This window comes from Poromitra crassiceps (genome assembly GCF_964638095.1).
Source record: "Poromitra crassiceps genome assembly, chromosome: 4".
Lineage (NCBI taxonomy): Eukaryota > Metazoa > Chordata > Actinopteri > Beryciformes > Melamphaidae > Poromitra > Poromitra crassiceps.
This window is the reverse complement of record NC_139626.1, coordinates 45,408,135-45,420,885: the sequence shown is the minus strand read 5'-3', so window position 1 is coordinate 45,420,885 and position 12,751 is coordinate 45,408,135. Positions and strand designations below refer to the sequence as shown.

General features: G+C 43.8%; 1 pseudogene across 1 annotated transcript in view; it reads right to left on the bottom strand.

Annotated features, from left to right (window-relative positions):
• The window catches only part of LOC310775805 (derlin-1 pseudogene), a 94,204-nt pseudogene that overhangs the window by 20,867 nt on the left and 60,586 nt on the right, over positions 1-12,751 (bottom strand). The window lies entirely within an intron of this gene.

The following is a 12,751-nucleotide window of genomic DNA, read 5'->3' as shown; positions in this document are numbered from 1 at the left end:
ACCAGTTGCCAAGGCAGGCTAGCTAGCTAGCTAGCAACGTAGCCAGAGATTAAAAGTAAAATAACAGAAACAGCGTTACCCTTATGATATTTTAATGATGTTAGTAGACACACGTAATAGTATAGATCCCCGTTATGAGGTATGTTGATCAAAAGAACACCTAAAACGCTATATCGAAATCGGGTTTTAGTGGACGGGCAGAGCTGATCTGCGGCTAGCTAGCTAGCAACGTAGCAACAGTATAGAACCCCCGAGGTCTGTTGATCAAAAGAACACCTAACGCTATATCGTTATGTAATGTGACTTGTGACATGATCACCACATTTCAATAAATATAACGTTTTTGCACATTTGAATGCTGCTGGTCGTTTGTTTAATGCTGTATATATTGGACATTTAAAGCTGATACACAATTGTGTTGAGGTATTCCGCAAAGCTCAATTAAAAATATAACGTGTAACCACGTGTAACACTTGAAACAATCAAATTTAACTTTTTCACAGCAATACACAGTCCAGCCCACCATGGTATGGTTAAGGATTGGAACCATTGTTTGAATTATATCGAAATATATTTGCATGGTGTAGCATGTAATGCAGTCTGTTAAGATACTGTAAACATGCTAGATACTCTGACACAGAAAGGCAGACGAGCTAGCAGCAGGGATCTTGTCACCCTGATTTCAGATAAACTTGTCTGTCTAGTAGCTAGACAATATTACTGTACCATAATACCACAAGCTAAAGGCAGCATACACCAATGGAAGGATGGGTAGCATTTGTCATCCAGGCTATACAGTAACGTTAGGCTATTATAAAGTTATGAAACGCTGATTCAGACGTTACAATAATATGACATAATATGAGCCAGTTAGCCTAGCTAGAGAGAGTAATTTCAGACCACCAGATATCACCATATTTCATTTCAATAAATATAAAGCATTCGTTGATTGAAGCAGACTGCTGATCGCTTGTTTCTCCGTCGTCATGTCCTCATGGTCCAATCTTCGGTTCGTAGTTCGTGTTCACTCGACATCAACAATCTTTATATCACATCTGATCATTTTATCCAACCTGCCTCTGACCAGACAACTAATGGATCGTTCTGCGCGATCATATTTGCGACATTCAGATACATGATAATATACAACAAGGCTATCTTTGTTGACAATGTTTATTGACAAAAGCATTAAAACAAGCAAATATAACAATATTCTCCGGTCACTGGCAGATACTAGCTAGGCTACAACTTGTTCAAAGCAAATCTCTCATGTCAGCATTTGGCTTGTGTGTTATGGCAATTTCCTATGTTGAAACAACTGATCAGCAGTAACATGTAGTTTAGCGTTAATCTCAGGAGAACAGAATATTATAGCTTTGATCGTCACAAATCATAATCCTCTGTTGTGTGTCCCATCGGTACTGGACGGCGCCTACCCCTGGAAGAAACGAATTAGACACTGTTAATCACTGTATAACGTTAATGTCTGCTTACCCAACACTACGTGCGATTGGTAAATACTGTAAATGCAGAGGTGGTGTATCCAGAGGAGTTTAACCCCCTTGTTCCCCCTCATTGATTGATAGTTGATCTAACGTTAGCTAGATATATAACGCTATAGCTGGTAGATCATATGAGTATGCTTTGAGTCTGCCTCATCTCAAAGAGGTAACCTAGGTAAACAGAACTGCGTTTGTTTTCTGTCTACGTCCGAATCTGTGCAGCATGCAATACTAGACACTGTTAATCACTGTATAACGTTAACGTTTGCTTACCCAACACTACGTGCAATTGGTAAATACTGTAAATGCAGAGGTGGATAAACTATCCAGAGGAGTTTAACCCCCTTGTTCCCTCTCATTGATTGATAGTTGATCTAACGTTAGCTAGATATATAACGCTATAGCTGGTAGATCATGAGTATGCTTTGAGTCTGCCTCATCTCAAAGAGGTAACCTAGGTAAACAGAACTGCGTTTGTTTTCTGTCTACGTCCGAATCTGTGCAGCATGCAATACTGTTTAACGTTGTATAACGTTAACTTATGCTACTCTAGTCTAACGTAGCTAGCGTTAATGTCATGCTATGTAATTAGCGTTACGTTAGAAAATAAGATTACCTCGATTTTGTGGAAGATGCAAGCGGCAGGCTGGTGACGCCGCGCGAGGTCTGGAGGAAATAATACTCTGGTTTTTCTTCGGGCTATTGTATTCAATGTGAGAGCAATGGAGCAAGGCTAGCAATAGCAACTAACGTTAGCAACATTTGTTAGCCAAGCTAACGGCTAGCATGGAAAATAACATGAACAAGATGGATGCCGTGGCGGAGGAAACCCTCCCCCGAGTCCCGTCCACGCTCACGCCCTTTCCTGTTTTCCCGGCTCCAGGTTTGAACAGATTTCCCACAATGCAACAGGAAAATCCATTCATCCAATCAAACGAAATCAAACAATATCGGGAAGTGAGCTTCATTTTGCTGTGTCAAAAACATATAGCTAAGGTGGTCCATATTATGTACTGTCAATGGTCAATATGCTACGTGCTCGGAGTGAGAACGTGTTGCTTGTGTCGATTCCAAACAGCGCCAGTTTCCTATATCTGTCCGCTGCACTGCATGTCACGTCTGTAAACCGCTGGAAATTGAGAGAGTCCATCTTTGTTAATCCCGATTAACCTCAGCAGTGAGAGGGGGCGCGGGTTCGCACTCTGGCCACTTAAGTTTGAGCACGACCTTACTTTAGTGCCGACAACTTTCTCACGCGTCCTGCCACGGACGGCTTGGCCGCTCTCCAGCCCAGCTCCTCCTCGCTCACTCACCTCTGAGCGTGTGCAGTACTGGGGACGGATGACCTGACCGGGGGCTTACAGGAGGTTATACCGGGGCCATGTTGGGAGTATGTATGCTGCAGGATAAAGAGCGGCACTGGATATGTACGGGAACCGTATTAATAGAATCCACGCGCGTCGATGTTTCACAAGTTACGCCCCCCGATTCTCACTTTCTCAACATCCAACGCTTTACTGTACATCATGACTTTTTCATTAGACCTGTTCTTCACTCGCAGCTCCGCTCACAGCCATTAGATCACTTTTCCCTCTCTTCTTCCAACAACTAAAAGAAGAAGACAAATGCTGCACATTACCACACACCACAAGGGTCCTGCGGAAGAAATATCAGAAAGAAATGATGCGATTGCTCTCTCTCTCTCTCTCTCTCACACACACACACACACACACACACACACACACACACAGACACACACACACATACACACACACACACACACACACAGACGTACTTCGCTCATACATGCGCGCACGCACACAGCAACATTAATTTGTTTCCAGTCTAACTACTAGTGGAGGATATGTGCATCACACCATGTGAGAAATGGACTCGCTAGCTGTTGGGACTTTCAGATCATCAAGAGAGCAGCGAGTTCTTATAAATGCCACTAACATTATAATCGGAAAAGAAGACTTGCTTTGTAAAGTGTGCCTAGATATATGTCGGTTTAGAGTTGCTGAGCTAATATTCCTATTTGGACTAAATAGGATTTATATTTTGTATTGTAGCAATGTATTTTTTTTTTATAGTTGGAAGCAGAAACAAACCACATAATGCAAGCTAAGCAACGACAGAGAAAATCTGTGTGACAAGTCTCTGCTCTTCATTCGCAATTGAACGAGCTTTGGTAGCCTAAAATGTCACTTTTTTATGGTTTATGTATGAGTATGCCTCACATCTAAATTCACATTTAATTCAACGGGCGCCATTCACACCGAGTCCCAGCTCCCAACGGGCTGTGAGAGCACCCATGGGAGTTTGGGATATGGGACTCTAGGGGCTGGCGATGCTCCTTTCTGGGGAAGTGCTGATGGAAAAGGAGCATGAGTGATGTCCTCAGGGAGAAGGAGGGAGATTGGAAGAAAGTAAAATTGCTCTGCTTGAGATTGGTGATAGTGAGGTGATACACCGGATGTCTGAAGTTACAACTCTGGAGACACGACACGTGGCGGAGAAAATGTTTTCTAAAAAAATAAAGATAAGAATCCAGCCGAGTGGTTCGAAGAGTCAATACAGTCAAGCAGATATATGACTCCATTGTCTTTGGCATGTCAGGTGCTTTTAAGAAGAAAACAACATCCAATCCTCTTCTTTGAACTGAACTATGAATATTGAAAAATGAATTGTGGCGCAAACACAGCAACTACTGCTAATCATTAGTGTGGGGGAAAGTTGCATTGTGTGTCTTGCTTTAGGCTACACACTACACACTAGGCCGGATTTATTCTTAGCCGGGCGCATTAAAAATTAAAACACTCTTATCCACACATGCGTTTTTAGCAGCGTCTCAGAAATGATCTTCATCCATGCTACATGCCTGAAAAGGCATATCAAATGACCATTCACATACACGTGCCATGCTGCAAGACAGTTACTGTCCAGCCACAAGCCACTTCTGCAGGCAGTCAGTTCTGCAGGTTTAGGTGCTCTCCAAGGTGCTGAAACCCCGGACAGTGCTGTGCTAAGGGTTTTGAGAACTGTCCAAGGTGTTGAAAGCAGTAGCGCGCCCGCCTCGTCCACCGCTGGGCAGAATCTGCACCAGGTTAAGGATCTCCAGGCGGGTTGCTGGCTTGCTAGGAGTCAGCGGACTATAGGAGATGGGTTAGTTAGCTATCAGTCTGCAAATGATCTGTACACCTGTTTACCGGCACATTAACATGTTGATCCACAGACTGTCAGTGCTGAGTCTTGATTCTACTGCTGGCTGTCAACACCTCAGATCCTTGCAGTCTCCTGTCTCCAACAGTGGAACCGCGCCAAACTCAGTCCCGATTCACCATTGACTTTTCTGGTCGTGGGTTTTGCCGGCCTTTCCTCAGAGTAAGCCTGGAGGCTTTCTGTTTGTTTTTGAAACTCTGTTTTGGCTCAGAACTCTGAAGGCTGTCATTCCCTCTTTGGATTTTGTATTCCTGGATTTGAACTCTGGTTGTGATTGTGATACCTGAAGCTTGTTTCTTTTTCCTGTTGGGAATTTTGGAAACTCTGTATTTACCTCTGTTTGACTCTGAACATGTGTGTTTTCCCTTGAACTGTATTTGTGTTTATCACTTTGAATCAGTAAAGAGTGAATACTTTAAAACACAGCTTGTTGTCTCCATCTCCTGCATCCTTCGGTCCAGCCTTTACACGGCTGTGGCGTGGGTGTCAGTGTCCATAGCCAGGACAGCCCATATACAGTAGGGGCCATCTCACACATAAAGGAAGAGTACTCAGGTCGTGGCTGATGATCGGACCGCACATGTAATTCTGGGCTTTGACTGTGGGACCGTGCACAAATCTTCCAGTGAGAGTCATCAAACAACAAGATTTCTAAACTCACAGAGTGCATATTCCCCTCAAGGTCTCACTGATGACTGTGCATGTCAGAGCAAAAACCTCCTCTACCATGAAGTCCAAAGAATGCCAGGCATGCAGTGTTCAATGGAATATGCTGAGGACATTGTTCACAGTTGAATCCATTTGGAATTCAGGCAGCAACACTGGAGACTGTAGGGTGAACAAACACATGAACACATGGGGCTTTCAAGTCTGTTCCTCACAAGCCCTCCCTGAGGCTAGGCGTGAAACGGAAAGTCCAGACTTTCCCTTTCACAAACTGCTCTTTAGGACACCCTGCCTTGTCCTGCCTTGTCCTGCCTTGCTATCCAATGTCCTAAAGACCAGTGTGCTGTCAAGAAAAGGACTCGTGTTGCGTTCGTTTATAACTGGCATGTGGCAAATTGCCAGTTGCTACTAGCAAAAATCAAATAAAACGCCACGTTAACTGGGAGTTGCTACACGCAAACTTGGGTATATGATTTCTCAAAACCCCAGTTGCTCCCAGCGCGTCATTTGACGTCATTTCCACATGGCGCCCACGATTGTAAGAATTTAAAACACATTTTTGACACATTTTTCTTTTCTTTTCAACAATAGTACTGTAAGCTTTCAGACCAATCAGCATACCAATACAATGGGTGGATAAAACCATACAACTAAATGTTAATGTTGTTATTAGCTCTTAGCTTAGACAGCTAATGGCTATTAGCATCCATGGTTTTGCGACTTGAAGCCTGGAGCTCGAACGCACGTAGGTCAGAGATGACGCGTTTGCCACTTGCCAACTCCTACCATAAACGAATGCAGCATTAAACCCTCAAAATGTACCCCCGCCCCCCCCCCACCACACACACACACACACACACACACACACACACACACACTCTAACACCTAAATCATTATAATGGAAGTTGCCCCCACAAAAGAACTGTATAGGGTCACGACCTGCTGCCCTGCCCTACACCGTCTGGGAAGAGCCTGCATAAACCAGAGTAAACATGCTATCCCCTAATAGCGCTTGCGCACCTGTTTGCGCCTGCCTTAGAGGTTACGTTCACACAGGGCACCTACGCCTTGCCTCAACCCACGCCTACGCCTACAGACCTTGAGCTGCGCGTGAACCTATCACACGCTTTTGCGATCACACTGCACGCCTATTGCACGCTGAAATGAGCCGAGTTACAAGGCTTGGGTGCCCTGTGTGAACGTAGCCTAAGGCTTAGTTCACAACGGAAGAACTGAATGGTGATGTCAAACAAACCTTTTTCAAATAATATTCCTGCCATACCTCATTTGATCAGTTTTTAAGTAACATTTGCTTGTCATCATCAATTTAGACAGCAAAAATGTCACTATTAAAATAACTTCATATCATCGCGATGATTCCACTGAAATGCAACAATAATAGGCTATTGAATTATCGTCCACTCAAGCCCTAAATCAAGCAAGTAGTAACGGACGTTACTAGCTACTAGAAACGTCTGAAAAAGAACCGAGTGTATTTTCTTCCTCTGTCTGTAGCCTGTTGTTTAATGGCGAGCTCAGGGTGATCTGGTCCAAGTTCTTTCACTCGATGCTTCTCCTGTAAAGTCCGTCTCTCAAACGGCGTCGTTTTGAGTGACTTCATAGAATTTTCTTTCTCCATTCTTGCAAAACGTCTTTTGTGTTTTATGGCAGTTGAAAACAAACTTCTTTGCTTCGCGCGCGTGCTGCAAAGCCGTCGGCGTGGGACTGCTACTAGTGTTTATAATGTATATACTGCGTCGCTACCGTATGGTCGCTACCCTATGGTCGCTAGCCTAGCCTACGTCACAACACTCACTCTACCTGACCCCACCTCCACCCGGTCGCTAGATACGTGCGCCCAGAGCCCTTCCAAATCTCTTTGTTTTTGAGAGTGAACAGCGCATGTGCAACTACACAGATCCTGATACTCTAATGATCTGCACTGGTGGAAACCGGAAGTAAACCGGAAGTCCTCGGACGGCGTCTGTGGCAATTCGGTGCAAGAAAATATTGACCCAAAAACAGTACACATGTAGATAATTATGAATCTACATATTTATTGCAGATTATATACTCACTATCTAATATTCACCTCGCTCATAAAAAAAATATATATATATATATAGCCTATAACGTTTTATTTCCCTCTTCTTCATGTGGATAAAGTAGGTGGGGTGGCGCCCTGGCGCCCTCTAGTGGCCGGCCGCCACTGTAGGGTAATGCCATCTATCCCACATTTTAAATTAGCGCTTTTGGGGAGATAGAGCCCACGGTCTCTTCTACATAAGGTGAATAAACCGACTTTTTTATGATAGTGAATGTAGATGCATATTGAAATAATGGGCATAAATTTGAAGTGGGTGAATGTATAGCTGGTGATGGAGGATGGAGGCTTGTCAATACCTCGCCAGGGAACAAAATAAGAGGTTCTTGTCACCTCACCAGAATGAACAAAGATGAAAAAGAATTCATTAATTAGAATGTGCATAAATTGCCAATTGCTGCAAATTAAAAATTAATGCATGTTAAAAATGCCATTACTAATTTAACGTGTTCAAATCAGTTCTTGATTTGCAGTTATCTTTTAACTCTCTGATGTTGCACAATCAACTGGGTATGAATGAAAAATGGATGACTTTGACCTATTTGAGATGAGCAGCGAGGAGGTTAACACAAATAATGTCTCTTTAGCATCTTTACACAGCCACAATTGCTTTGGTTCCAAGAATAATCAGCACTAGTAGCAAAGAGGTCTTTGTCCCTTAATTTTTACCTTGTGAACGGCCATTTAGAGAGCAATTGTCGCACTTCCATTTGTCCTGATCTGCACTGAGCAGCCACATGAAAAGGTAATTAAAATGAATTGCTCACGAGGTCAATTGAAGGAGCACAAAGAGGGAAGTGACTAAAGGCGTTTCTGTCAAGAAAATGCATTGAGTTTGGTCATGCATTAATTGGACATGCTTGATATGATGTCTTTAAGCCCTCCGAGGGAACATTATCTCTGAAGACAACCCAAGAAACCAAGGACGGCAATAATACTTTAATTTCCAGCCTTGCACTGAATATGTTACAATATACACAGTGTTGTTGAAACAGTATAAATTGGTTGTTTTCTGCCAAGAATAATCCCTTGATGAGAGGGAGGTTTAACATCTATTGGTAACACAACACCATTGGGGCATGGGAGTATATGCAACAGAAAGAACTGTGGAAAATGTTTATTTTTCCTGTATATTGCCTATTTTCCTGTATTTGCCGGATTTATTATTTCTTCTTTATTGGATTTATGCTGAGGATTTGAAGTCATGTCTTTGCAGTGTCGCCCCTGTGGATGTGTTATATAAATATGGAGGGAGATAGAATGTATTTTCCAGAAGCATTGAGAGAAGTTGTACAAATTACCTAATGACTCATAGGGTCAAAACCCAATTCCATTAGAAAACCATGCAATCTGCCACTGGTGGAATCGTGCATTGGTGGTGTATTCCCATCCTCAGGAGGTTGCTATGTGTATGCGGCGCAAGCAGTTCCTTTGGCTTGATAATGACGTGCATACGATTGTTCACTGTAGCACTAAAAACGATCCGCACTCGGGCCATCTTACAGTATGTTGTTCTTAAATACACCATCCATCTCCATTGAGAAATACAGTAAGAAAGTGCAGTTGGGTTATATTAGTATAAATGAGGACTATCAGTAGGCCCATGTTATCTTCAGACTCAAGTGGATACTGAGATATAGCAGATGATCAAAACTATTGCCTTTCTCAGCTTTTCTCAAAACAATCATTCTTTAGAAATGAGTTTGCACGGTGGCGCAGTGGTAAGCGCTGTCTCCTCACAGCTAGAAGGTCCTGGGTTCGATTCCCACCTGGGACGCTGTGAGCGCTGGAGGAGTGCGTGCCCGTCCGCATGTCCTCGAGTGCCCACCGCCAAAAGGCGTCAAAAGGGCCCTTCTGTGTAGAGTTTGCATGTACTCCCCGTGCCCCCTGGGGGTTTCCTTCATATAGGAACCCCACACCAAAACATGCAATATCCTGGTTGCTAATGTGGTGCCTCCTCTGGTCGTTCGGAGGGGGGCGGGGACTCGTTGGAATAGCGTGATCCTCCCACGTGCTATGTCCTACCGGTGAAGCTTCCCCTCTCAGGTGAAAAGAAGTGGCTGCCTCGTCTCGGAGGAAGCATGGAGCCAGTTTCGGCTCTCCCCAGATCGGCAGAGGGTGGAGCAGCAACCAGGATAAATACATTAAAATTAGCACTAATGGGGGATAAAAATGGGATAAAAAAATCGGGAAAAACATTTTTATAAGAAATTGGTTTGCGTTTTTTTTATTTATAAAAGGAGCAAATGAAGTCGCTTCAATTCTTGTACTCTCCTTTTGTGCAAGTAATTATACCTTAAAGGGATAGGCCAACTTTTTGGGAGTTTAGGCCATTTGCCATATTGTCTATATTAAAACGAGAACGTACATGGCTTTCTTTTCCATCTGCGTGCAGTACAAACTGGGGTGCGTCTCCAGCCCCTTCTGGTACGACCTCTAGACCCACGACTGCGTGGCGACTCAAACTTCGAACACCATCGTGAAGTTTGCAGACGACACAGCGGTCGTGGGGCTGATCTCGGGGGCGACGAGACGGCCTACAGAGAGGAGGTGGGGGCCCTGGAACAATGGTGCCAGGACAACCACCTCTCTCTGAACGTCTCCAAGACCAAGGAGATCATTGTAGACTACAGGAGGGGGGGGGGGGGGCACACACCCCCCAATCACCATCAACGGCACAGTGGTGGAAAGGGTGGACAGCTTCAAGTACCTGGGAGTCAACATCCACCAGGACCTGACTTGGGCCGGCCACACCGCCACTGTTGTCAAAAAGGCCCAACAGCGAATACATGGACTCAGGCGCCTGAAGAAATTTGGGCTAAGGCCAGAAATCCTTACGGACTTCTACAGAGGCACCATTGAAAGCCTGCTGACTGGCTGCTTCACCACCTGGTACGGGAACTGTACCACCATGGACCGCAGGGCGCTACGGAGAGTGAGACGCGCGGCCCAGCACGTAACAGGATGTGAGTTGCCAGATCTGCATGAACTGTATAAACAGCGGTGCCTCAGGAGGTCCCTGAAGATCATCAAAGACACAAACCATCCCCACAACAGCCTGTTCTCCCTGTTACCCTCAGGGAGAAGATACAGGGTTCCAAAAGCACGCACAAATCGCTTGAGGAACAGTTTCTTCCCGCAGGCCACGAGACTCCTTAACATACACAAATAGTGTAGTAGCCGTACTGTACCGCACTGTAGCTGCTACCATTACGTATGTCTAATGTTTAACTGTATGTTTAATAAGGAATATGCTATTTGCACCCGTATGTCAAATACGCCGAATTTAAAACGCCGAGTTTAATTGTATGTTTAATAAGGAATATGGTATTTGCACCTATATGTCAAATACGCCGAATTTAAAATGTTTAAGCACGGCTAAAGTATGCACAGGACATGTGCACCTATGTGCAGTGAATATGCCACTGTCTCTGACTTGTCCTATCACTATACTGCCTTATTGCTTGTTGTGTCTCTTGTTGTTTTTGCACTCATATGCCCTACATTTGTACTATGTTGTAAACGGAGTCCACAGCACAAGAATTTCACACGTGATACTTGTACCATGGAGTGACAATAAAAATCTTGAATCTTGAATCTTGAATCTTGAAAATCTTGAATCTGTGGTACAGCACCTCACTGCTAATAGCTTAGCACTACAATGGCAGTCAATGGGATATTAGCCTACTTCGGTTCAGTCGCCCAAAATGCACATTCAAACAGCGCCATAAACACTCACATGTACTGTACATGTTGTGACTCGTGTACTCGCCACGTGATGAAATAATGATCCAAGTTACGTCAAATGGTCATTTTCGTAGTAAATCCAGACCAAGAACAAAACAAAGAGTACGCGAACTAACAGGAGTGTCTAACCGAAGTTACTTCCTCGTTTCCCATGTGGCGCAATGGCTTCTGTGTGTGTGTAGTCTTTTCCCCCTAAAAGGGGACATGGCCCATGAGCCTACTACAAAATTACGTGTTGCTGATCTGATGTATACACAAGCCCCCAGGAACAGCTCTGGGCCGTGAAGCAAATTGAACATGGTGGCCAAGCTCAGTATTGCAAGTCATGTGACGCCGGCCGTGCAGCCCACAAAACAAATCCCCATCCACTCACACAGAAAAAGCAGTAGCTGTAAAACTACGGGTTCAAATATCTGGCAGTGGCACTTCCTCAGGGCTCGAGTCCTAACCTGAGAGCTATGGGGCCCTCCAAAATCGGTGGTGCCCGAAGCGAGCTGCCGAAAACAAGTTTGGTGGCGACCACTTTTTTCCTCAAATTGTGGCTGTTTGAAGCCAGATTTAGAGGAATATCTCATTTGAAATTAACATTAGGATTAGACTGTTGTGTGATGTCATTATTCAATCTCTCTTAGTTAGCCATCAATATTTGTTACATTTCTCACTCACCTCCGACAGCTATATAATGCCATGATATTGACTTATTTGCATCTGATAAAATACAACAATTTAATTTGACAAATTTAATTTATAAATAAACTTACTTATAAATCAAAAACGAACAAAAAAAAGTGAAAAATAAATAGTTTTATGGCACGTAACAGCAGCATTTAGCAGTAGATACAGCAACATTATCTCCTTGTTTCTGAAAGAGAACATGAAATCATAAATACTTGTATAAATAAAAATAAATACAGAATGTTATATAAACACATGTGCGCAGGTAATCAAGAACGTATGAATGAAAAAAAAAATTGCACTTAACAAACAGCGGCATATTTCAGCAGATGCAGTAGCAGGATCGTGTTAGAAAAAAAAGTAACTTCCGGCTTGGTCAGACGTTCATACAGACACAATTGGCCGTGCCTGTGGGACGCAGCAATGTGCTGCAAGGCATACAGTGCCATTGCAACTCTGGACAAAAAGACAGCTCTCGAATTATCGAATTATTTTTATAAGGATGATCAACATCTCTTAGCTTCTCTATGTGCCAGCGCCACCAGACGCGCTACACCAATCCTTCACTCGCATGGCCCTCGGTAGCAGAATATCTAATGGTATAAAATCGATGCGGTGTAAGATTATTGGCTCCCTGAATTAGACTGTGTAATTGTAATTTGCTCGCTCGCCAGTGAGCTTCTGGGCCCCTTTACCATGGAATGGTATAATTACATTGGGCTATGTCTCTAAGACGGTGAGGACAGGCCACTCATTTTAATGAATGAAACGATGCAACCCCCTTAGATCACTGCCTGTGCACCTAAGGCCACTGACCCCTACGGTCATTCCTTT